Raw genomic sequence first — 26,805 nt, 5'->3', positions numbered from 1 at the left:
TCGCATGTAAAACCTTACTAATAGACGGACTATCAGGTGGCTGGTAGTCTATATCTTGATCAGGTTAACCTCGTTTCCTTCAAAATCACTAAATCCATCGCTGGACTTAGTGTTTTTGTCTGATCTTTTGTGATCTTTGCTGAGTCCTCTTCAACCTCTAAATTGTCTGCCTCTTTCCAATCATTCTCGTTATCATTCTCAGAACCATCCATATCGTCATCTTCATTCATTATTTTTTGTATTTCATTTTCCAACTCTTGGTGGGTGGAGGTTCGTTTTCGTGGATCCATTTTCTAACAAATAAAATTTATACATTTACGAATAGAAGGTAAACCCTCGATCTTACTGACTAAACTGGTATCACTATACCTACTTATTTTAAAAAGTTTACTCTAATACAAATCACTTGTAAATTTTACGACGATCTCACCAAAGCTCATCAAAGAAAAGACCTACATCGATGTGCACAGAGATTTGTCGATCACAAGACTAACTTCGTTTAAGCGACCGCATTAATACAAAATCGGACCGAAGAAAACAGAGCGTCGTCAAAATTACGATACATTAGTATTCTAGGTTTAAAGTGACATTTAATCACCCGTCACACGGAAAATATCATTCTAAATTAAAACAAAATACATCAAAAGTTACAGAGTATCAAATTGTGTTTTTGACAAGTAGGTGTATTAAAGTTTAAAATTGATCAAGTACATTCCGAGGAAATCAAAATACCCCGAAACTTTCCATATGCACTTCAGTGCCTAAGAAAGGTACTTTCAAGGATTTTTGAATTGAAGAAAGAAGAGATGAAGAAGACGTTTTAGAAAATAAATATCCTATAAAAAATATCCTATAAACTATTCACCCTTCAGTGATTATGGTCAAGCGATATAAAATACTCACATTTTGTGTTATATGAAATATTCCATATTACCCGCAATACATGTTTCAGAAACAACAGAATATTATTAAACATTAACCCGAAGGTATTAACTAAATACCTAGTAAACAAATACAGTATACTTTGTTTAGCCTTACCTGACCAAAGAAACAACTCTTTCTATCAAAATTACTATACAATTAAAATTTAATCCACACCTGTAAAAAACTTTGGTAACCGTCAATTTGTAATTTTCAGTTTTATTAACGACTAATAACGTTCTATTAACGAGATATTGGCGGTTGAGTTTTTCCAATCATGTGATGTGTAATTCAGCTACTAATAGCATTTTAACTATTAGAACATCGATGGCGCATATTGTTTTCGAAATATAAGGTATTCCATATTACCTATCCGGTCTATTCCATATTACCCAAAATTGCTCTAAACAATATCAACAATATTTCACTATAGACAGTTATTGAACGTCTGTCTTCAACTTGAACAATTTCACCATTTTTGGTTTAATCTGATGATGTTATCATCAGATGAACTACCATTACTAATAGAAGGACTATCAGGTGGCTGGCAGTCTATATCTTGACCAGGTTAACCTCGGTCCTTCAAAATCATTAAGTCCATCGCTGGACTGGCTGGACTCTTTCGGGTAATATGGAATACCATTTTTATGTTTCTATATAAATTCAATAATATTGTTTTTTAATCTCAAATTTTGGAAATAAATAGCTAGTAGTATTGTTTAAAAGGTTCTCCTGTAAGAATTAGATATCTGGAAAGATTATGAAGTTACAAAAGCATATAGAGAAATGTGAATTTTTGTGTAGTCAAAAAAAGTGGCGGGTAATATGGAATAGGTATCGCATGTAAAACCTTACTAATAGAAGGACTATCAGGTGGCCGGTAGTCTATATCTTGATCAGGTTAACCTCGTTTCCTTCAAAATCACTAAATCCATCGCTGGACTTAGTGTTTTTGTCTGATCTTTTGTGATCTTTGCTGAGTCCTCTTCAACCTCTAAATTGTCTGCCTCTTTCCAATCATTCTCGTTATCACTCTCAGAACCATCCATATCGTCCTCTTCATTCATTATTTTTTGTATTTCATTTTCCAACTCTTGGTGGGTGGAGGTTCGTTTTCGTGGATCCATTTTCTAACAAATAAAATTTATACATTTACGAAAAGAAGGTAAACCCTCGATCTTACTGACTAAACTGGTATCACTATACCTACTTATTCTAAAAGGTTTACTCTAATACAAATCACTTGTAAATTTTACGACGATCTCACCAAAGCTCATCAAAGAAAAGACCTACATCGATGTGCACAGAGATTTGTCGATCACAAGACTAACTTCGTTTAAGCGACCGTATTAATACAAAATCGGACCGAAGAAAACAGAGCGTCGTCAAAATTACGATACATTAGTATTCTAGGTTTAAAGTGACATTTAATCACCCGTCACACGGAAAATATCATTCTAAATTAAAATAAAATACATCAAAAGTTACAGAGTATCAAATTGTGTGTTTGACAAGTAGGTGTGTTAAAGTTTAAAATTGATCAAGTACATTCCGAGAAAATCAAAATACTCCGAAACTTTCCATATGCTCTTCAGTGCATAAGAAAGGTACTTTCAAGGATTTTTGAATTGACGAAAGAAGAGATGAAGAAGACGTGCTTTGTCGCATTTGTCTCTCGATGGCGGCAGCGGCGAGAAACTACCGGAGTTCTACCACAAGTGAGGTGTTTTATCTTTAAGATTGCCTAATAATTGTTGTAATTTATTATTAGCACTATACACAAGTTTATAATTGACATTCTTAAAAATTCTTTTTAAACCACGGGATAACTCTCTATCAAACTATATTGAAAAATATTTTGACGTACTTTTCTCCACTTGAAAAGTCGAATTTTCGGAAATCGCAAACTTATACATACGGTTTCTAATTATTTTATCGGTTAGTGAAGGAGGATATCCATTACATTCAGCTACATTCCTAATGTAATTTCTTTCTATTTCAAATATTTCGTTGGTAAGTGGAAAACTAAGTAATCTATGAACTAAGATATTCGAACTAGCCATCTTATGTTCAATACTATGATATGACTCATTAGGAATATAACTGCAGGTAGTGGTATTTTTTCTATAGATGTCAAAATTACAGGCAATTATGAGTGTATCTAATAACTAGTACACCTAGGAATGGTAATCTATCGTTGTTCTCAATTTCATAGGTAAATGTAATGGAAAAGAAACAATTTTTTAATTTAGGAATAAAAATATTTATGGTGTTAGAATGTGTGTCAAAGACGGCAAAAATATCATCCACAGACCTAAACCATACTCTTGGAAAATACTCAAACTGATTTTTCGCCTCTACTTCGTGTCCAGTGCAAAAGAAAAGTGTTCTTGGTGTACTGTGGTGAATTAGTGTTTTATTTTGCTGTTTAACACCAAAGTTTCCCAATCCTCAAGTTTAATCTATGTTATTATTCTCACAAATTAACAAAAGAATAAAAAATTATTTTATAGAAATTAATAGTATAAAATAAAAATAATAACACTAATAATAATTTGGTATAGAGTTCTACATTACTCTACTTAATTATACCAATAATCAAATTTATACTAATTATATTATTTATTATCACTTCCCATTATAAACAATTGCCTTATAAATCCTTCGCTCCTTAACTAGATTTTAAATAATCGCCCTATTTTCCGGCCAAACGATTCCCACGGGGAACCCCGGTAACAGAAATATTATCCAGCGGTTTCCTGCTTTAAAACGACCATTGCCATTCGTCGTCGTAGATAGGGAGCGGGGCGGAAAGCAACAGAAGAGGATGAAAACGAAGTGACAGCAATGGAATATGTTCGCAGGAAAACGATATCAACGTACCTATAATGCGTATGCTATCGATGTAAGATTAGCGAGGGTGCGTCCTCTCTCAACGAGATGCAGTCTTATCTGTCGCACATCTCCCTAGGGAGATGTGTGCCGTACCGGAGACAAGATGGTGCAAGCGGTGAACAGTGGACCAGAATGAAATAAGCAGTTATGATTCTACGTCATATGTATAATTTTTTAATCCCTGATATTACCATAGTTACGGCACTAAAAGGAATGCAATATTGCCACTTCCCACATGACCTATTATATTTATAATTATTCATACTAGAAATTGTCACTAAGAAATAAAAAATTGCTGAAAAAGGGTGAAAAATTCAGCAAAAGTGTAAACAAAATACCCTGTATTGTAAAGTGCAGAGATACCAGTTACGCCATTATAATTAATTTATCTATTTCAGTATAAAAACACACCCCTTTAACCGTTTTAAGTTTAATTAGAAATAACGAGAACTAAATCTTATACAATTACACCTTTCGGTACTAGCATACATTATTACAACTCTACCTGTAATAACGAATACATAAAACGTGTGTTTTGAGCATAATGAATTGTTTTTACTCGGTTTTAGGTGTCTTACTTTTTGTACCTAATTTAACTGATGTGAACTTAGCAGCCAAAAGATAGCGGCCGATTTGCCGAACATACCCGAGGGGCCAGTGGCGTCGGGCGACTTAACTTAATATGAAATAATCATACAATTTCTTGCAGGAGGATTTTATTAATATTTAAATAGTACTAAAACGAAGTATGCTTCATTATGTTAATATATTATTACCGATATTTTTATATCGGATTAATTATTATAATTTCAAATTGACACGCCTAGTGTAATATTTATATTAACTTATATATTTTGTTACAATAGTTTAAAAAAAACATGCTACAGTGTTTAGTGTAAATATGTGGAGACAAATATCATTGACAAGTGGTTAAATATTTAAAAATACGAATCGTTTGGTTTTAACAATCTCAAAAACTATTTTACGTAAAAAAGTTCTATTTTAACGGCATTTCCTACAGGATAAACTTTTTCCACCGTCACGTATCCAATTTTAATGGAAAAGCCGAATGCATTTTTCATCGCACATTTTGTCATGTAGATGGAGGCAAAAGCAGGAAAAATCCGCGGAAGCCTATAGCACCTAAAGCCCGAACCTAGGCCCGCGCTAGCCCGGCATGCCTTATTCATCGGCCCTTCCTGCGGTCAAGGGACCGGGACGTGGAGAGCCCTGGCCGGTGGCCCAGAGAAACCTTAATGGGTTTCTGATTGCCGGAGGGCCGGCGCGGCGGGGGGCACTTTGCCGATCGAATAACGCACTCACACAGCCGCAAAAGTAATATCTCGGCCGCGTCGCTCTTCCAGAAGCGGGCTTTCCAGAAGAGACGAAAATAAATGTCACGCAGCTGATGTTTGATATTGATTTCGTCTCTTTTCTCGGTCTTTCGCTCTGTGTTTCTGGACGACAGGCGGCGGAGAATCAAAAGGATTTTATTTCCGGTTGCTTGCGACGGCCATTGCCGAACGGGATTTAATTTTCTGCCAAGCAGATTTTTGTTTTAGGTAATAATATTTTTATATATATTTTTTTAGAAAAAATCTCCGAATTTAATATTAATGCATATTAAAGGAGGACACTCACTAGGGAACATGTTAGGCAACAAGTTGGTAAACGAAGTTGTCATCAACAAATTTACTAGTCTGTATTGATTGGTCAACATACTGCTGCAGTTGCAGGCTCCTTGGACGAGACCGAAAGAACAATGCCTAGAGAATACAAAGACCAATAACACCAGACATTAATTTGATACCAGTTGAAACTAAATCTATTTGACATAGGCTAAATATAAAATATGCAAGTATTAAATAAAAATAGCAATTTTAAGTGATTGTTGTTAAGTTGTTGTAAGTTGTGATTAAATTCACAAATCCATACAAAGTGATTTTACAAAAATTCATTCTCTTAGAGAGTAAAATTGTGTTCGTGAAAATTGCTGGTATCTCGTATAGAAGTATGAAATTATGCTCAAACAATCCTTAAGTGAACACTTTGAAGAGATGTTCGCCCTTCATCCCCCAGATAGGTAGTTGTTGAAAATTTAGATAAAACTTCGTGACCCTGGATGAGTCATATAAGAATCGACATAAAAGAAAATTGGCCTTTAAAGATATAGGTTAATTAGTTAGAAAAAAAGTAAATTTGGGAAATTCATACCCTTAGAAAATGAGGTATGAAATTTCGCTAATCGAAAATGCATTACCAGGACATCTAGATCTAAATATATCGCATATCGCTAACGCTCGTTCGTCAAACGTTGTCTCGCTATTTTTACTCCTAATAAAACAATATATACTATTTTAAATCATCCTCTAGGGATAAAAATAACATATAGAGTAATAATGTAATAATTAAATATGTAAAAACTATTCGTTTTAGAAACACATTTTATATGGGACCATAGCAAGGCTCTATTAGCTCAGTCATAGAGCATACGGTCTTTTCACTATTTAGTATTTTGGAGAGATTTGCTTTTTTTCAGATTATGCAAAATTTCTACTTTAATGCAATTTCTTAAAACACCCTATATAAGAAATAAAAAAAAAACTCATAAAGGACGCCATCCAACCATACATATATTTCATATCAATTAAACTTTTAGTTACGTAATCCAGGGCGAGATTTTTAAATTAATTTTTGCCAACCATAGAAATATTCGGCGCCGCGCTGTTTAAAATTTCGCGCTGAGGATTCTGGTGGTAGTTCTGGTGTAAAAAATGTCAAGTTGGCATTTCAGTTCATTTATTTATTTATTTCCTGACATTGTCATTCGTTTTGACACTTCGGTTTTGTATTACGAGTTTTTGGTTTAAATAAATAGTGTTGTGATACTTTAAGATTGAAAATGTATACTAGAAGACCTTGCAGTCCAACATTGTTCTTTTTAGAACCTCTTTTAGGTCGAAGTGTACAAGATAACTTATAATAATAGCTCCCGTATATAGCGTTTAACGCCTTGGGAGTAGCAAGGTACAGCTTGCCATACTAGAGCCGTTCGGTATACAAGGAAGGTAATGTGGTCAACATTACGCTTCAACCGCCTATAATTACCTCAGGATACAAGTTAACTTAATAGCCGTAAAAAACTCATCGCAACTTTATTAGAATATTTTGAACTGGAAAGCGGTAGTAATGGCCCTTAAGCTGTTAAGAAGGTGGGTTTTGTTGATGCAAATAAAAACTGTTTATATAAGTATTTATAATTAACTTATTTTTGTTTCCTAAAATGTTATGATTAAAAGAAAATACTGGTGATGCGAAAAACCGATTAAGTTCAATGATCAAGTACTCGAGTTTCAAGCGATTGCAATAACCGCTTGAAATGATCGCATATCGCTTGAGCGATCGCTCGAGCGAAATATCGCTCGTATTTAAAAATACGGTTTCTCGTCCGTCGCTTGTTGTAAGCACTCGTTAACGCCAAGCGTCAAGCAGTAAGTTGCGTGCGCAGGGCACATATTCCGGTAATGAATGGCAAGTCGCAAGCGATTCGCTTGATCTTGATCGCTTGATTTAGTTTATTTCAAACCATTGTCGATGTAGGTCGTAAAATTTTGTCCCTCAGATACGCAACGGATAACGTCATATAAATTTGCTACCTGCAATGTATGTAGAAAATTCGCTCGGCTTTTTATCGAGTATGTCAAATTAAAATCGGATTTCAATTTATTTCCTTCTAGGATCGCTTGCGTTCGTCGCTCGGAACTCGTCACTTGCATCGCTCGTTCATAATCGAGCGACGTCGGTTATTTCAATAATCGAGTACTCGAGCGAATTTTCGCTCGAGTTATCCCATTACTAGAAAATCCATAAAAGTGGGCAACGCTGTGCCCAGCTGTGCCGATCAAGCTTAATAACGTCACTAAAAATTTATTTGATATGAACTGTAATTAGCTTTATTCAATGGAAGAAGATTGAAAATTTTGAAAAAAGTATAAAAAGCAAGATTTCATAAACGTTTTGGGGCTGAAATTGAGCTTCTTTAAAATTCTTTGGTTTTGATAAATTTTAGAGCGGGAATATACACATATAATCAAAATATATATTCTTGGCATACCAAGTTTATCATAAAGTCATATACAGAGGATAAAAATATAAAAAAAAAACAGATTTTAAATCTTCGGATTTTTTTTAATAAACCCGTGGAAATTACGTTTTAGAATAATTTTTGTAACTAAACTATACAATAATATATAAGTAAACAAGCAGCTCCAAATCGTCTTTCATGAAACCCTTTGCCGCTCGTTTTCCTCAAGAACACGAAAAAGACTTTGATAAATCGTTCATCAGCACCTATTTACTGTTTTTCGATATAATTTATTTTTACTTAGATAGAGCTCTACCTACTAAAACGAAGGGTGGTAACTCTGATAGCGAGCGAAACACCTGTGCACGGGTTATTTATCAAGTCTTTTGTGCTTTCGATACAAGCCTGCACACATATTAATTTTGTTTCGGTTATATTTTCGTCAGACCATTACCGCCTAACAAATTAATGACTGGCAGCCAGTCTGCTGCGGAACCGTTACCATCCATTTTATCAGGCAAAATATAACCGAAGGGTTAAAAATAATAATAAATCACTGCGCGAAGCTGAGAAACGCAGAATCCATTGAGCTTGACGTCGAAAAATTCCCAGAGGGAAAGAGTATATCAAAATATCGATTTTTGAGAAACAACGAACTTTAAATTCGATACACCTTGTTATTATTACTTAAAGTCATATACTGACAAAAAATTCGGATACATAACATACTTGAAATTTCCACTTTTAGCCTTTGAACAAATTCAAACCCAATTTTTTATATATCAAAGCACAAATATCCTACTCTGAGAGAGAACCAAGCTGGTTTCCGACCGAATCACTCGTACATTGACCATATTAATACATTGCTCATTATCATACAGGAGTCAGTAGAATTTAGGTCACCTTTATTCTTAATATTTATAGATTTCGTCAAAGCTTTTAACAGTATCCCCCATTTGATGGTATAGAAAATACCAGAAGAAAAAGGTGTTCAGGAGAAAAAAATTAACATTATTAAAGAACTCTAGTGCCTAGTGGCGTAGAGGTACAGGCTCTCGTCTATACCGATCTGAAGGTAGTGGGTTCGATTCCCACACCCGGCATTTCATCAGCCGACTATTTTTATTAAAATAAAAGTAGTTTGGATACCTAGGTCGACTCAGCCTTAAATGAGTACTTAGGATTCACAATCCTGAGGTAATAATAGGCGGTTGAAGCGTAGTGCTAGCCACATTACCTTCCTTGTATACCGAACGGCTCTAGTATGGCAAGCTGTACCTTGCTACTCCTAAGGCGTTAAACGCTATATGCGGGTGCTATTATTATTATTAAAGAACTCTACATTAACACAGAATGCAATGTGCTGCACAACTGTAGAACCAGCGACAGTTTTAACTTGGGGATAAAACTAAAGCAGGATTGCATATTATCGCCGCGTCTATTTAATATAGTGCTCGATAGCATTTTAACTAAAGCCAAAGCAAACATTAGGGGAGTACAATGGCCTCTGGACATCGCATCTGACGGATCTTGATTATGCTGATGATATCTGTCTCGCACATAATCCTTCAAAGGCATGGAAGCGCTGCTCAGAAGCCTAAAAACAAAAGCAGAGAGAGTAGGATTAAGTATAAACATAGGCAAACCAAAATCAATGCGCAAAAACACAAATAACAACACTACATTTAATGTAGGAAACAAAAATGTTGAGAACGTAACAGAGTTTCCTTTTCTGGGAAGCATTGTAACAGTAAAAATAGCGCCGATGCAGATGTTGCCAGCAGTATCAGGAAGACCCAACTAGGCTTTGTCCATCTAAAATCAATTTGGGGGTGATTCAACTCTCCACACAGACAAAACGAAGAATATTCAATTCCAATGTCATTCCAGTTCTACTATATGGCTGTGAGATATGGAGAGTGACAAAAATATTTATCAACTGCCCACAGGTGTTTATCAATTGCTGCTTAAAAAAATACTAAAAATCCTTTGGCCGGACACTAGGCGCAATACCGACCTGCTTCATTTTACAAACCAACAAGAAGTAGGCATTGACATTCGCAAAAGAAAATGGGGATGGATAGGTCACATATCATAATAAGTGCGGAACCCTAATGGTAATATAGCGAAATCAGTTAGAATGGAATCCCCAAGGGATTCCATTCTAATGCTGATAAAGGAAACGAGGACTATCAGCTCAAACATGGAGACGTTCCATGTTGGATGATCTAAAACACATAGGGCCAACATGGAACGAAGCAAAAACAACTGCCAAACAAAGCCCTTTGCTCCGCGTAGGATATATAGGATCCTATATATTCGTATAAAAGCTTTTTGTCGAAACATACCAAATATTGCCGTATGTAGTGCTCATGTTCATGTATTTGGAACTCATGTGCTCATGCTCATGTATTTGGAACCATTGGAATAAATAAATATGATATAAAAAGTTACCTATTCGTTCAAATTTGTTGTTTTAACAATTAGTTCTGATGATTTCAAATACACATTTTCATCGGGTATAAATATTGTTTCTATACTACTTTAAAGTATTATTTGCATTAATTTACTTGAAAAATTATTTACTTATTTTTTTTTGTAAAAAGTGTAGTAAAAATCTATTTAAAAAAATTGCAGCAAGGCCAAGAGACCAAGATCAAGGAAGTCGTTGTCTGATATGCATTGAACTAAATTCAAATGCCTTACAGTCACAACTTCTGATCCTGCAGAGATCCCGGAGAGCAGTGAGAAAAGAATTTCTTACTGCCACTTAATATTCCTGGAACAGCTGTACATGAAATTTGTCTACCTAAAAATTGAATAATATATAGGGTGTTCTATTTAATATTTTCCCCTGAATATTAATAGGCCATCCTATGCTGGAAACGCGATCAGTAAGACTATTATTTTTAATCTCCTTTCTATGTTTGCAACCATTCTCCTATCCCTGTACCCTGCGACGCCTTGATAGGATGCGAGCATAACTCCTCCGGTTCTAGCCTTGCTTTCCCAAATAGAAAGTGTTACTTGAATATAAAGACCCCCCAATGGCATATTATGTATTTTGCTGATCCAGGATCTTTATCGCAAAGTCTGTATCAAAGAATTTCTTGATATCTGCAGGTTCAGCTTGTTCAGGTACCACTTAACAGCCATATATCCTGTCAAAAACCTGTTGTAGGCCTTGGGCTATGCCTAGTGCCCCTGTCTGTTTATCCAGTGGACGGTGTGCTTTTTCTTGGTCCAAGCTTTACTGCACTATTGTTACTACGTTATACTGTAATACTGCAACAGAGCTGTAAGAACTCAGTTTCAAACATACTTAAATCTTAAGCTTTAAGTCATTTCTAAAGTCAAAATGATTTAAATCTTAAGTCAATTTCAACATAAAGTTTAAATGATTTAAATCTTAAGTCTTTTACTTAAATCATTTTGTTTCAAGTCAAGTCATTTTCGTAAACACTTAATCAATATAATGGAATTTAAGTGGTTATTATGACTTAAGTCTCTATTTTTGGTTTAAATTGGATCTGCGAGTTAAGTAGTCGGCAAAATGACTTAAATCAAAATTATTACCATCAAGTCAAGACAGCCAAAATTCAATTTATCTATTTTATACCTGTTTTATAATGTTAATATACATTTTCTTATATTACCGAAGTAGAGGTAGAAGGCCGATTCTGCATCAGTGGAGCAGTGGAGCAGAGCGCACGGCGCATGCGCGAGGAGTGGGGGTACAGCGCAGGCGCGAGGAGGAGGAACACGGCGCAGGCGCGAGGAGGAGGGGAGCTGTCAAACGTCAAACGTCATATGTCAAACGTCAAACGTCAAACTTGTTACAGAAATGAGACCATGATACCACATAAAATAAAAGGTCAGAATTCATCTTCAGTATAATATGGTTTTTTATTAAATTTATCCGATTTTGTAGTACTTTATTTGTATCCATTACAGTTTAGATGTCATCGAATACATGTCCATTAAAAAGTAGTGATATGTTTTGATCGCTCTGCAATATGTCGATGGCATAAGGGCTGGAGGGCTGGATGATTTAAAAGTACTCTACAATATATTCGAGATAAATTTCTTTTTTTTTTTCGATCATACGGTATTTCTAGAGGTTGTATATTTCGATCCCAGGAACACCCCTATGAGTTTTTTTCCGCGAAAAAAAATTGAAAAGTATATTTCAAAAATTTTTTGCAAAATTTTTAAATTGTCAATTAACAAACATAAGATCTGTATTGTATTGACAACAGTATATTAGATTTGAGAACTCGTGGAAATTTTTAGATAAAAAAAAACGGAAATTTTGACCGTCTTCGTAGGAAAAACTATTTCTGAGAGTTGGTAACGCTTGACATATCCCTTTTATTTATTATCGACTTTATACAATTGAGATGATACACACTGTATATATACAAAAAATAACTATTTTATTTTGTAGATTTTCTTACAGTGCAAGTGGCGAAATACCCAGAAGTCTTTTTTGAAAAAATGAATCTGTCCCAAAGATATAGATATTATTTACACTGTATATTGTTCTGACATATTTTTATTACCAATAAAGCTTAAATACTTTGTCTAAAACCACCGAGATCATCAAATAGATCCAATCACAAACCTAAAGCTACACACACACATTGCCCTTGTTTAAATTCGGATACATAACATACTTGAAACTTCGTCTCGAGGCCTTTGTACGGCTTCAAAGCAATTTCTCATACACGAAAGTGCAAATATCGATCAGATATGAGAGGAAGCGGGGGCGATGGGGGGTAAAGGGGGCAGGGAGACGAGGGGACGGCATCGTCGTCAGCCGCTCTCGTAATCCAAATCGCAGGAAACTAATGACAACCGTCGCCGCACAAAGACTTTAATTAAGACGGGCCGAGATAAGGCGAGTCGATAAAAAACGCGAATGGCAATCGTACATATGCCGTGGCACCGAAGAGAAAAGTGAAAGAGGGGAAAGAGGGAGTCCCTAATGCTCCCCATACTTCAGACGTACCTACAGGGCGTCTCATTTACATTGGTTGAAGCGGAACTCGAACTAGATCGTGACCATGTCCATTATCCAAATTAGTTGTTTATTGATATTAAAAGTCTCTCAAAAACTAACTTTCTTATTTGGAACGACTGCCAACGACCTGATGTAAATCATTCCGGTCTTTCGAGCGGTTGTATAAAAACTATTTACAATAAATACGAAAAAATCAGCTCTTATTTACTTTATTTTTATAACACGGTTACAATAGCCCTCTTGATTATGACCATTCCAATAAATTAGTTTATTTTAAAATCGACAATATACCAGAATACCATAATGCCAGATGTAATTAATATCTAATAATTAAGATATCAATGACAGTGAATAAGAAACGACACCTCAGTAAAGTCATGGTAGGCTTTGAAAAAAAATTGCTATTGACGTAATAGTATAAACTGTGGTATAAACGTCAAAGTGTTATTAGATCAACATTTTGATAGTCTTAGCAGCGTTTTTCCTCTCTTGAAGAAAGGGAATTATTAGAAAAGGAATCATAAGATAAAAACGCTGCAGAGACTATCAAAATGTTCATATAATAATATTTTGAAGTTTAAACTATCCCTTTAAAAGCAATTATTTTCCAAAGCCTACCACGAATTCCCTAAGGCGTCGTTTCTTGTTCACTGTCATCGTCTTAATTATCAGATATTAATACTCGTAGTATTATGGTATTCTGACACGTTATCGATTTTTTAAATAAAATTATCTTTATTATCTTATTTTTTATTAGAATGGTCATAGTCAATAGGGCTAGTGTTAGAAAAATAAGGTAATTAAGGGCTTATTTTTTCGTATTTATTATAATTTTGCTAACAACTTTGGTTTGAAAAAAAATATCAAGATGCGGTTTTCGCTGACTTTTTAAGCTTTTATTACTCTTTAGTATCAGCTAAAATTGCATATACTATCGCATTTATTTTTTTTTTAAAAACGCGTAATGTTTGTTGAATTGTAAGACAGCGCCCCCACGCGTCTACATTCAAAAGCTTATTTTTATTGTTTATGTAGTATAATAAATAGATTATATGTGTAAGACTGCAAAAACACTATTTCCACTTTGTAGTATAATATAGAATAAGAAACGCTCTTTTATACGAGCTCTCACTTGTTGGATTCCAATTATCCAGTCCGGAGTTATTAACATTTAAATAAAAAGAGATCTAACCTGCCCCTACCACCATATTTTAGCAGATAGGGGAAAATGGTTCTAACAAAAAAGATCCTAAATTTACTGAAGACAATGAAGCTATTATTTATAGCAAAATTTATTAAAAAAAAATATTTTTTTATTCATAGGAGTTACGCCCTCTAGCGACCGTTCTACAAACTTGGAAATCATTTCCAGCAATTTCTCATAGACTCTTTAGTTATAAATATTTTTTTTCCGCAAGCATTTCGACTATTACTTTCCGAGATACAGCCGAGAGCTATTCTTAGTGAGACACCCTGTACAATATCCAAAATACAAATGGTAAAACATAATAAATAAGTAATGGTAGTTTAATAGTAAGAAAAAACAAAATATCACTAGAAACGAAATCCAAACAAAAAAAAAAGACTATACCTTCATGTAAATTGACGACACCTAATCTTTTTTTTTAATAATGATACTGGCTACACCAACAATTCCAAAATTTTGTTAAGGCAACAATGTGCCATATACGAAAAACAATCCTTATATTTAGATGAAAAGTGCCGCGGTATAATGAATGAATCAGTTCTAACGCATCTGTCATGTATTTGTGATCTTTTTACAATTAGCTTATACAAATAATCAGGAATACAATTTCTAAACACCTTATACAACAATATCATATATACTCAGTTTTTTTTTTCTCAGGTAAGATTTCGACAGACGATGACAGAAGAAAAGCAGATGACGTCCCATACCAATCTATTTATTTTACTAAAAAAAGTTTCTAGTAATTTTTAAGTTATCTATGGATGGGTTTAAATATAAATCCGTCATGCGTCGTGTCTTGTTGTTTTTAACCAGTTTTATTGGTTTGACGGAACGATGAACGACAAACGGACGCCGATGCGTATGAACTCGCCTTTAGATTTTTGTCATTTTTGACGCTTGTCAAAGTCTTGCCAAATTATAGGTTATAATTTTGTGTCAACTTTTGTTAAATACCCTGCGTTTTGGAAGATGATGCATTTTGATTCGTATTATTACGTGTGTTTTGTGTCTTTTGAAGTCAAGTGGAGGAAAAATCGAGTGAAAATTAACTGTAGACCCAGAGCACAGTTTATGGTTAATACTTGCTGCCCAGGCAGAAATTCTTATACACCAAAGAAGTTGCCATCGATAAAGTTTGTATACCATTTCGTCGTAGATAAGTGCATCTCGTATATGGTAGAAGGATCAAACTAAACACATACTAAAAATATCGACATCACACGATAGGTAAATACTGGATTTTAGTACTGCAGAAAAATAATGTCAAAAGGTACTGGTTTAAAAAAATTAAGATTAAAGTTAATTAATCAACCTTTAAGGTATAAAATTTGGTAGGTGTTATTATTAATAAAATAGTTTGTTTTATTTACTTATGTTGTTTTATTTATTCCTGTGGAATATTACAAATTTGTATTTGTACATAAGTTATATTGATAAATATAATCATAAATGCGGGTAGTTTCATAAAGCTTGACAGTAAATAATAGTCCTTTTTTATATATTTTTGGTATGTAGTGTCTTGTTCTTGTTTGTTTTGTATTAATACATACCGTTTTTATTAAATAAAATAACTCGATTACATTTTTTCAGTTTTATATAGTTTTTTTCACAATATTTTGAAGTAATCACTTGTCATCCTGTCAATCAAATTTTAAATATATCCTGCTATGCGTTCCAGTTGTACCAACTTATTTCTTTGTAAAATAAAATAAACTACTTTGAGATTAAAATGACAGACACATCTATCACTGTCAAGGATCTTCTCGTTGGACAGACTATACAAATATTGACATCGCAAGGAAATTCGCGGTTCTTTTAGTTGTTTCAAATAGGGAGATATGTGTAACCCATAAAGCAAGTCCCTCCCCCTTTAAAGTTAAGCCCGCTATCCAAATAAACTCCCAAGTTCTTTGCCGAATCAACCCATTCAATAGTGCTACCATTAATACTTAACTTACGGTTATTTGAAATTAGTGTTCTATTAGTTAAACCACCAAGGCAAAAAGCAACTGTATTGCTACAGTTGACCACTAACCCGTGATTTTTACACCACGAATCAAAAGAAAGCAGATCGTCATTAACCATGCTTACAGTATGCTCAGCCTGGACAATGTGCGTGCTTAAATATATTTGGACGTCATCCGCATACATATGCATTTTGCAGTTACTTATTGCTCTAGGCAGGTTAAATGTGTACAATCAAAATAACAGAGGACCAAGGATACTACCCGCTATAACTCAAGAAAGGGCAACAATAGATCTGTAAGGTCGCGGTGATTAAGCCCCCTGCTAAAAATTCTACATTCTAGCCCACTTTTTAACCAGTGGTAAACAAACTGAATATTTATGTTGAAGTTAAAGTCATAATAAATATGACTATATTGTTCAAGTGTTCCTTGTAAAAAATGCCTGTAATAGTGGTATAATAACGATCTCTGAATTTAGGCGATGCGACGTTAAATGGTGTGAGTGTATAGACGGGTGAACGCCTGACAGCTTTCTCGTGCTGTTAAATGAGAGTCATAGATAAATGCAACAAGTTTAGATTGGAAAGCCCGTAAAAATTTTAGGTCGCGAAATTATTTTGGGTCGCGACCGTTATACGCGATCTGGCGCTGCTATAGCGGTCGCTAAGAACAACGGCAAACAAAAACAGAAATAATTTTCTCTTGTCAAAGTCAGAATCTTCAAAAATCATAATATTGTTTCAAAATCTAAACCGCTCTCATTAAAGAAATTCCGAAAAGTGTTTATAGCGTCCATTTTCAAAGTAATAATTACTATCTTGTGAGTTTAATTCAAGTTTTATTTACTCCAACCGGTGATAATTGTGAAAAAGTGGCATTAAAAACTTAAAAAGCTGTGCTGTGAACTGTGAACTGCAAAAACCATCCTGGATCGTGGCATAACGTCGGTTTCCAATGTTTCATAGGTATTTCATACATGCGCCCTTATATAAAATAAAGTTTCTTGTATGCAATACACTATCTTTTATTTATAAAATTAAACGAAAATAATAATAAATTTGAATAAACAATATTTGGCGATATAATTCCGGAAAAAGCCGAACCGCTCCGAAATTTTCAAAAGTTTTGGGTCGCGACCGTTGCTAGATTAGCGCCAAATAGTGTTTACATTGTCCTTATGGGCACTTTCCAATCTAAACTTGTTTCGTTTATCTATGATGAGAGTGTAAAATCTATCGACATACACTGCTCATACACGTTGGTTAGAAGCCAGATGATATTTTTTGACGTTTATAATGACAGAATATCTTTTTGAAAGTCTGGTTTTTATTTGTTTACATGATAATTTTGATACATTACAATTACAAAGCTGAGATGAAAGTTTGTAAACTGCTTCCATACGCTTGACTTCGATTTCCTAGTATTCGCGGGTGTCAACTGCTTAATCCCCTGGCGAATATTCTCTTTGCATTCATGACCGAAGCGAAACATTTTTTAAGCCGTGCCGCTTGACAGCTTCAAAACTGAAATAGTTTTTAGGTTTGGGTGTCACATATTTGTCATAGTAACTAAATAATCAATTCGACCAAAAATCGAAAAATACATTTTAATTATTTGATTTTCAAACACAATTTATTTTTTATATATACAAAAATATTTTTAGAAAATTATCCCTCGTCTTCGACTCGGGATAATTTTCAAAATATTCATGAGCTCGAAAAAATTTCCGGAAATAATTTGACCTCTAGTGGTATTAGTAGTGAATATTTGGTGAATATTTTGAAACCGTTTTGAAATAGGTTATATTCGTTCCAGACGGGTAGGTTAACTCTTTTGCACACCCGTAGATTGGCTATCGGCAGGAGCTACAGCAGGTTCTGGAGGAGCAGTCAAAAGCTTCTTGCAACTGTCAAAAGCTTCTTGCTCCTGTGTTCTTGGTACACCCAGAATCAACGCTCCTGCCAAACCAGCTATCACAGGTAACAATTGTGGATGAATAAGAGAACAGAAAATGTTCCACTATCTGTGTAGCACATCCTGTAGATGCGAAACTTCTCCAGAAGCATGGTACAAAGAATACAAGGTATGATATTGCGCAGGTTGGTCGCTACGTCACAGGTGATAACAGGCGCTATTGGTCAGCACGCTCCGCGCGCCAGTTCAAATCGTCAAGATATTGTTATAAACCTGTTTTTTTGTTTATATACCGTCATTGAATTATCGCTAAGCAAGTTACTGTGGAGCAGTGCGTAAGGAGTCGGGCTAGAAAGGGAGAGACCGGACTTCGAATCTCGGTCGGGACATAACTTTTTATTTATTTTTTTAAATACTGTTGTATTCTATAGTTTATTTTTGTAGTATAAAAAAAAGAACTATTTATTCTGTTATTTTTTAATCTCCGTTATTAATATAAATTGATTGTTGGTACAATACCTCATTTAATATAAAATAATATTCTACTTTTTGAAATGTATCGGGCCCTAATTGTACCTAAAAGTAATATATTTTTAGTGATATACCATATTGTAAACTATTTAATATTTCAATCACTTAAAAAGTTAATTTGCTTTGAATAATTGTCTACCATTAAAGGAAATTTGAGCTATAATATAATCCTCGATGAGCATATTCTGGGTATGCAAATACTTCCTCTAAATTTTGGGTGTCGTTCAACCAATTTATTCTCAAAACCTGAAACATCTACATATAAAAAGAAGCACAGGTCACTAATTATAATAAACTTCACCCTTGGAATTACTTTTATCACAATTACAATACGTTCATCTGCATTGGCATTTTCTACTTTTCGATGGGAAATAATAAACTTCCCAACATTTTTTAAATGATGTAATAATTCCTCTTGTGGTTACTTTTCCATAGATAACCTCATCTCTGTCCTCATGTGAATTCAGAGGCAATGAACATGAAAATTATTTACCATAAACATCGCAAACTAAAAACCTAATAAACAATTTTATACCGAATATAGAAATAAATTTAGTATTCTTACCTATTATTATCGACCAAATCCATGTTAATAGGTAATTATTATTTTTAAATATATTTTTGGAACTGTTGGTTTTAGTAATTATTAAATTAAATGAACTAAAAAGTCTTAAAAATAAACAATTCTTAACCATAACCCCAAAAAATGCAGATCTCCTGTCAACTTTCTTTATTTTTTATTTATTCATTATTTTCATAGTGACGTCACAGGTGGTATGCGCGAACTGAACGAAAGTGGAGCCGCTATCGATCATACCTTGTATTCTTTGTACCATGCTCCAGAAGGTTGTACGGTTTTTGTTTCTGTATCGAAGTATTGTAATCAGGGTTTGGTTGCCCCAATAAAATGAACTATTTTAGCGTTTGCACAAATTGTTTATAAGCAGGAAAATACGAATAATGTGCCGTGGAACACAATTTGTAGATAAAAAGAAGATGTTTGCTGACATCTTTGTACGCCCAATCGGAGAAGAATAAGTTTAACAATCCTTGACCACCACCCTTGACCACCAACCCTTGACCACAACCATCAAAGCTTTTCTAAAGCAAATGCGATCAATTTTTCGTAAGTATCTCAAAACGGACGATAAACGAAAACGCCAGAATTAAAACAGTCTGGCCATCCTACATCAGGCGCGACTAAAAATTCGTCCCTTTCAAATAGACCATCTGCATTTTGAAGAACCAGAGTATTTGCGTCCAAAAATACACATTTTTCGTACTGTGTGAGCCGCCAGCAGTGCAGCTTTCTGAAGGTAACACCTAAAGGTAAGTTTATATGCATCCGTAATGCGTCGTCCTTCGTTCAGTCGCTCCAATCATATTTAAGTATGATCTGTCATTTTTCAAATACACCAATAAAACTGCATAAAATCAACGACGTACGACGCATTACGGATGCATGTAAACCCAGGCTAATTCTGGTCGTTTCAACAGTCTTAAATTCGCTTCATCTTTGGAATCGAGGATATTGACTTCTTGTACTACTAAGTTGAACCCCAACATTAACTTTTCTCTCATGGCACTAGAAATACCGGGTGTGACTAAAACAGCTAACTGACTAGGTCAACATCAGGTCTGACTAAAACAGCACAACCTGGCAACTGTGCGGCTCCCTGTAATATGCAATAATAGGTCGTTAACTTAACAGAGAGCTATATTGAGGATTCTCCAAGTTGCTGAACTTTTTGAAATGGATAAAACTGGAAAATGTATCTCAACGATCAGAAGAGGATCACAATTTGAAAAATCAGTGGATCAGGCCGATAGCCAGGATCAAATCTAGGTAGAGCATTCTGCCTTTATATTTATCAACTCATTACTATAAAAATATTATCAAGACTTAAATAAATATCAAATTGGGAAAAATCATGTGAAATATAATTCTAGTAAACCAATTTGATGTAGGCCCAGGAGATCGGTGACCTGCATGACATCAACCCAGATATGTTTTTAAATAAAATTACAAATTAAACAATTAAAATACAACAATCTCGGTTCGATAATCAAATGCGGGTTACCGAAGTTCGATTTCCTCATGGTCATAGTCGGGTGAATGTAATTAGATAGAAAACTATTGAACGACATAACCAGCAATGACCACGAGGGATAGGAAATATACAAAGAGTATGCGTTGCAGTTGGCAGTCAGTTAATTAGTAGCCATAGTTAATCGGTAGTTAGTCAAATGGTTAGTCAGAAAACAGTGAAGACGTTGAAGATGTTTCTGTAAGTACTCCTTTCAGTATACCCTTAGCAAGTCTTGTTTCCCAGATATTTTTATCCCCACAGTACACTTTTATTTAATAAATGTATATTTTTCTAATGATTGTTTTGATTAAAAAAGAGAACCTGGTATAAGCGATCCTAGCAAACAGCCCCCAAGCTAGTTCGCGACAATATAACAGAGAAATGTCTCAAGATTATTGAGAAATTTTTAGGTTGAGGTTTGAGGTTGAGGTTTGATTTTTAGGTTATTTATTATTGAGAAAATTTTAGGTAATTTAGGTAAGTTTTGAGACACCTTGTAAACATTTAGGAAGATTAAACTACCATCCTGTATATATGAGGGTATATATACCGCCGAACCCCCTCGACGTACGCAATTCACAAAATTGCTATCATTACACTCCACTTTTCTCCGAATGAGGGTCCTCTCTTCCTCGATAGCTAGATTATGATGTGCAGTAGCGGTTTTAATTACGTAAATAGTCCGTGAAAATTGGCGGGAAAATCAAAGCTTTACATTATCGCTACGTCTGCTACGGAAAATCCGTCGCTTTAATTTGGAAAAGTGAACTGGCGCGAGCAGGCAGCGACAACGACGTTAGTGAGAACCGCTCCTCCGCCCAAGCCCATCCTCCGTCCGCACTGGGTTTGTGTAAATGAGAAAATGATATTTAAATCAAATCTATCTCGGCACCGTCATCTTTTATGCGACCCGCCTTTCATTCGCTCTTCTTAGTCCATTGTTTTCTTTGGGGCATTTTTAATATAATTAAAATAAATGACTCCATCCAAAATATGCAAGCATTTAAAAAGTCATATCTTTATTCGATTAGTTTAAAACCGTTTTAAATTAAAATTGCCTCATATTATATGTTAATTACACTATAACTTAAAAAATATTACTATCTAAACCTTACTTTATACATGGTGTTCCCGTTTTGTGTATTATAGGGTATCTCTCTTATGCGTATAGGTACGAAGCTGGGGTTTTCACATTGCTACTTTTTTATAAAACTAAAGATGCTACACGCAGATTTGTCCTAGCCCTTTTAGTTTCTGAAATATAGAGAGAATTTGAAAATATTTCCGAGAATTTGAAATATTCCGAAAACAAGGCCGATCAGCTCAAACATGGAAACTTTCCATATTGGATGAGCTCCAACATAGGATCAATCCGATGGAGAGCTTTCACTGAAGTCTTTTTGTCCACGTAGGAGATATAAGAATATATAATTATGAAAAACACTGTTTCGTGTCGGACCACACGAACATCCTTTTATCGAAGCAACTCAGGCACTTTTGACCCCCGTAACTTCGTTGTGGATGTGGATATAGCAAGAATATTAATTTTTAGCGATCAAGAGGATATATATTATAACTGGATAAATTGCCAAGATATCTAAATAGTATACCTTATATTTTATGAATTATCGCTAGACAACGCTCTTTAATTTCGATAGTGACACACTCACCGATCTTCAACATTCCAAGGTACTTCTACGAGTCTCACGAATTTCAAATTTTGAAATTTAGTCAACGTTTTCACATATGAACGAACGAAAAAAAAAGGAAAATTTCTAAATTTTATCATTAATTAAATAAAGAATAATGATTATTTAGTCAAGCGTCTAGCCGCTACCGGAATCAACTATTCAGTATGGACACGAAGTTGCACAAATGAGATTTGATTGTTTTGGTTTCAACCTTTTTTAGTGGCTTTTTTTAAACATCTTAATTTAAAATTGAATCAACAACCAGCCTGAAGTGTCCACTACTGAACATAGGCCTCCTCCAAACTTTTCACTCTTCTCGGTCCTCTGCCACTTGGATCCAGTTTCCTTTAAATCTCTTTAAGTCATCTTGTCGGAGGTCTGCCTCTGCTTCTGAGAGCATCTTGCCTTGACCGCCATTCTAGTATTAGCTTGGTCCATCTATCGCCCGTTGTCCGGCAATATGCGCAGTCCAGTTCCATTTGAGTTTTTAAGTATATATTCTTGTATATACGTTGTTTTATTACTGCATTGGGTATCTTGCCTCTTAAGGATGTACCAAGCACTGATCTTTCAAGAGCTAGCTGGGCTACACAGATTGTTTCTAAGGACTCGTCAGTATAAGTGTCTATATGTAAGGACTGGCATACATACATACATACTGCCATTACTCGCTGACGAGTATTCGACACGCATCAAAAGATGGTCACGCAAGGCGTTTTGTTTCATGAGCTTTTCTGTGACTGAAAAGCCCGACACGTGATGTTATTTTCCTATCGCACTCCGGACATTCAAAAATCTCATTGCTTTGTTGCGTCTTTACTTTTTGGTTGTCGCTGTTAACTGAGTTTACAATTCTTCTCCATTGAGTTCTATTGTGAACTGCTTCTTCCCAATGATTCTGCATGTTAATCCCCTTTAAGTTTTCGTGGAAAATGTCCTTGTACCTTTTGAATTGTCCACCCGGCCTCCTCTTACCGTCTACAAGCTCACCGTAAAGCAGAGATTTTGGTATGCGGTTTTCTTGCATTCTGCATACGTGACCAGCCCATCTTAAGCAGGATTTTGTAACCATGACTTCAATACTCTAGCAGTTAGCTTTTTCCAGGACCGATACGTTTGAGACATGATGGAACCACCGGATTCTTAAGAGTTGTCTAAGGTGTTGCAACTTGTTTAATGCCTTCATGTGTCGGCGGTACGGCACCCAGGTTTCGCTCCTATATAACATGGTGGGGATTATAATTGCTCGGTACACTGCCAGTTTCGTTTTTGTACTCAAGTCATGATTGTAGCAAACCCCGTTTTTTAATTCCCAGAATGCTCTTGAGGCGCTGCTAATCCTGTGCTGAATTTCAGAGTCGATATTGGCCTTTTCCGAAATCAAACTGCCGAGGCAATTAAATTCCGCTACATTCCAATAGTTCCTCTCCGATTTTTACAGCATTGTTATGATCTTCCGGGAGAGTGCACATAATTTTGGTTTTTTCGATGTTTAGCTTAAGGTCCAGAGCCTCGTATGCCCAGGTATATGTGTTCAACATTTCTTGTAATTGTTGTAACGTGTTTGCAACTAGAGCGCAGTCATCAGCGTATTGAAGTTCTGTGATGAATTTTGTACATGTTTTTGCCCTCAGTCTTTTTATGTTGAACCTCCTAATGCCCAATCCTCTCTCCTTCAGTTTGCTTTCCACTATAATGGAGAGCGCTGCCATGAATATGTTGAATAGAAGAGGTCCTAAGACACATTCCTGCCTAACTCCTGTATTAGTCAGGAAGGGATCGCTCAGTCATCCATGATGTGACACTCTTGAATGGTTGTAGTTATGGAGGCTTTTACACACTGTAAGAATTTTTTGTTGGGTACTCCGAACTTTTTCATAATTGCCCAAAGTGCATCTCTGTTCACAGAGTCGAAGGCTTTTGTTAGATTGATGAATGCAACATAAAGTTTAACCAACCCTCAACTGTATTAAGTTTAGACTGCTGCTCTTTTACTTTTTCCTGTAGCTGGCGGATGGAAAATATGGAATCGACGGTGCCACGGTTGGTGCGAAAACCCGTTTGTGATTCTGGAAGGATCCTTTCTATATGTGGGTGAAGGCGATTTGACATAATTTTTGCAAGAATTTTTTCTCCGATAGCCAATAGTGAAATTCCCCGGTAATTTCTGCAGTCTGATGTACTTCCTTTGTTCTTAAATATATTCACTATATTCGCGTTGCAAAAGTCTTGAGGTACCTCTCCGCTTTCCCATATTATATCGAAGAAAGCCTTAAGATGACCAATAAGTTCTTTAGTTCTTTACTTGCACACTTATAGATTTCCGCCGGGATCGCGTCACAGCCAGCCGATTTGTTGTTTTTAAGTTGTTTTATGGGGGCCCTTATTTCCTGTTCCGTTATTGGGATATCTAATATATCAATGCTGTTATACTGAGATATTGTGTTTAGTGCTTCCATATTGGGGTTGTTTTCTTGGTTAAGGATATGTTGTAATGCTCTTCCAGCGGTTTCTAATTTGCTCTTCCTCTTTTAGAAATTCGCCATTTTGTGCCATGATTGGGCAGCTTACCTTCTTGATTGGGCCGTATACTTCTTTAACAGCCTCAAAGAATTTACCATAATCGTGATGCGTGGCGTACTATTGAATCTAATTAGCCTTTTGTGACCACCAATCATCCTTTACTTGGCGCAGATTTCTTCGAAGCGTGTTGTTGGCTGATTTAAAGTTGTCTACCAGCCTTGGATTGTGTGGATTTGAGGTGACTGCTTGATGTGCTCTGTGCTTTTGTTCCAAGAAGGTCTGTATACGAGGTTGATTTTCGTTAAACCAATCTGGTTGTTTCTTTTTGTTGGACTTTCCCAGTACTACTTCGCTAGTTTTATGAATCGCATCCCTTAATTTTGTCCAGCCTTGTTCAGTTTCCAAGATTGAGATTGAAGTTATCGGTGGAAGTGATTCTTTGATGGCTTCCCGGAGGGCGATGGCGGTATTTGTTGTCTCTAGACCCTGTACGTTCAATCTGGTCATGTTGTTTTGCTTTTTACAGTGTCGATGTTTGAGTTTTAACTGGATTTTCATTTTTGAAATTAAAAGTCGGTGGTTAGTGCCGCATTCGGCATCTATTCTGGCTTTTGTGAGTCTGACATCTTTTAGATGCGTCATTCGAACGATTACGTGGTCCAATTGATGCCAGTGACCTAATCTGGGATGTTTCCAAGTACCTTTAAACTTGTCCTTCAATATGAACCACGCATTGGTGATGCATAGATTATACTCTGTGCATGTTGTTAATAAGCGTTCGCCATTGCTATTATTTATGTTTCCATTCGCCCAATCTGGCCAATCTGGACTGGCATTTCCATTCGTCCAATCTGGATTGGCATAACGCACTGATGTAACGCCTTCCTCTTTAAGCACATTGGTAGATCTGATTTTAACACGTATGTGTTACTATATATTAACACATATTTGCCGAATGTTGCCTATGTCAGTCCTATTCTTCTTTGGATTTCGTATGTCTTGGTTGTCGCCATGCACCAATTGTTAATTCGTACCCTAGATATTTATATATGAATACACTTACTTGTTCTATATTTGTTCCGTCTATCGAGATAGTTCCACTAATAACAAGATTGGTCATTTTTACGTCAATTTTTTTTTACGTCAAATTTTGCTGTCAGCTGCTGTATCACGCTGATCGTCTTTGATCGTAATATACGTTTACGATTTTTTTTTTCATTTTGGTTGTTTCATTTCATTTTCACTTCATATCATTGAGCTGATGATTGAAAGGCTTCCCCCATCATTTATTTACTGATATTATTTTCAAAGATATATTACCTTAGAAAAAAGAGAATCATCTAAAAACGAAATAAGATTCCATCAAAAACATAAAATGTAAAAGAGTACCAAGTCTTGCAACGCAGTTCTTCCACTACAAAAAATTGTGAAATCTCATACAAAACCAAGTCAGTTATTTTACTTAAAATCTATGGAAGCACCTATTCAACAACTTTGTTATACATCATAATTTGTCTAATCAATTACTTATCAACATTAATAAAGACCGTGTCAATTAATGTGTGCATTTATATTCCTACACGCAGAAAAATCACGGCTAGAATTAACTTACAATTTTGTAAGCTCTAACTGTCCTACAAATTATTGAAGCTTTTCTTACAATTGTAGGAGTACATTTTATTGTCTGTTTGGTACCCGTCCTTCAATTTTGTGAAACGGAGCTGTAAACTCCGTAAAACTAAAAAAAAAGTCCTTAGTAAAACTAAAAAAAAAATGATTTACAATAACATAGAATATTTGTTTTAGAGTAGTCAAATGCATCAACACAAAAACAAGTATTGAAACTCGCAAATGTTGTCAATGTTTGCTTTATTTTTTGTAGATATGTCATTGCCAGACTGTAAACCCTGCACCCATTTAAATGCATTTCATCTGATTATTTTTATATTATGGTTA

At 35.2% G+C, this 26,805-nt stretch overlaps 1 pseudogene; it reads right to left on the bottom strand.

The window, feature by feature from the left end:
• Positions 1 to 59: 59 nt before the first annotated feature.
• LOC115882968 lies at positions 60 to 25,969 on the bottom strand (annotated as a pseudogene).
• Positions 25,970 to 26,805: the final 836 nt, after the last annotated feature.

This window comes from Sitophilus oryzae, unplaced genomic scaffold (assembly GCF_002938485.1).
Source record: "Sitophilus oryzae breed Bouriz unplaced genomic scaffold, Soryzae_2.0 scaffold_1801_pilon_pilon, whole genome shotgun sequence".
In the NCBI taxonomy this organism is placed as follows: domain Eukaryota; kingdom Metazoa; phylum Arthropoda; class Insecta; order Coleoptera; family Curculionidae; genus Sitophilus; species Sitophilus oryzae.
The sequence above is the reverse complement of the archived record's forward strand: the minus strand, read 5'-3'. Positions and strand labels throughout refer to the sequence as shown.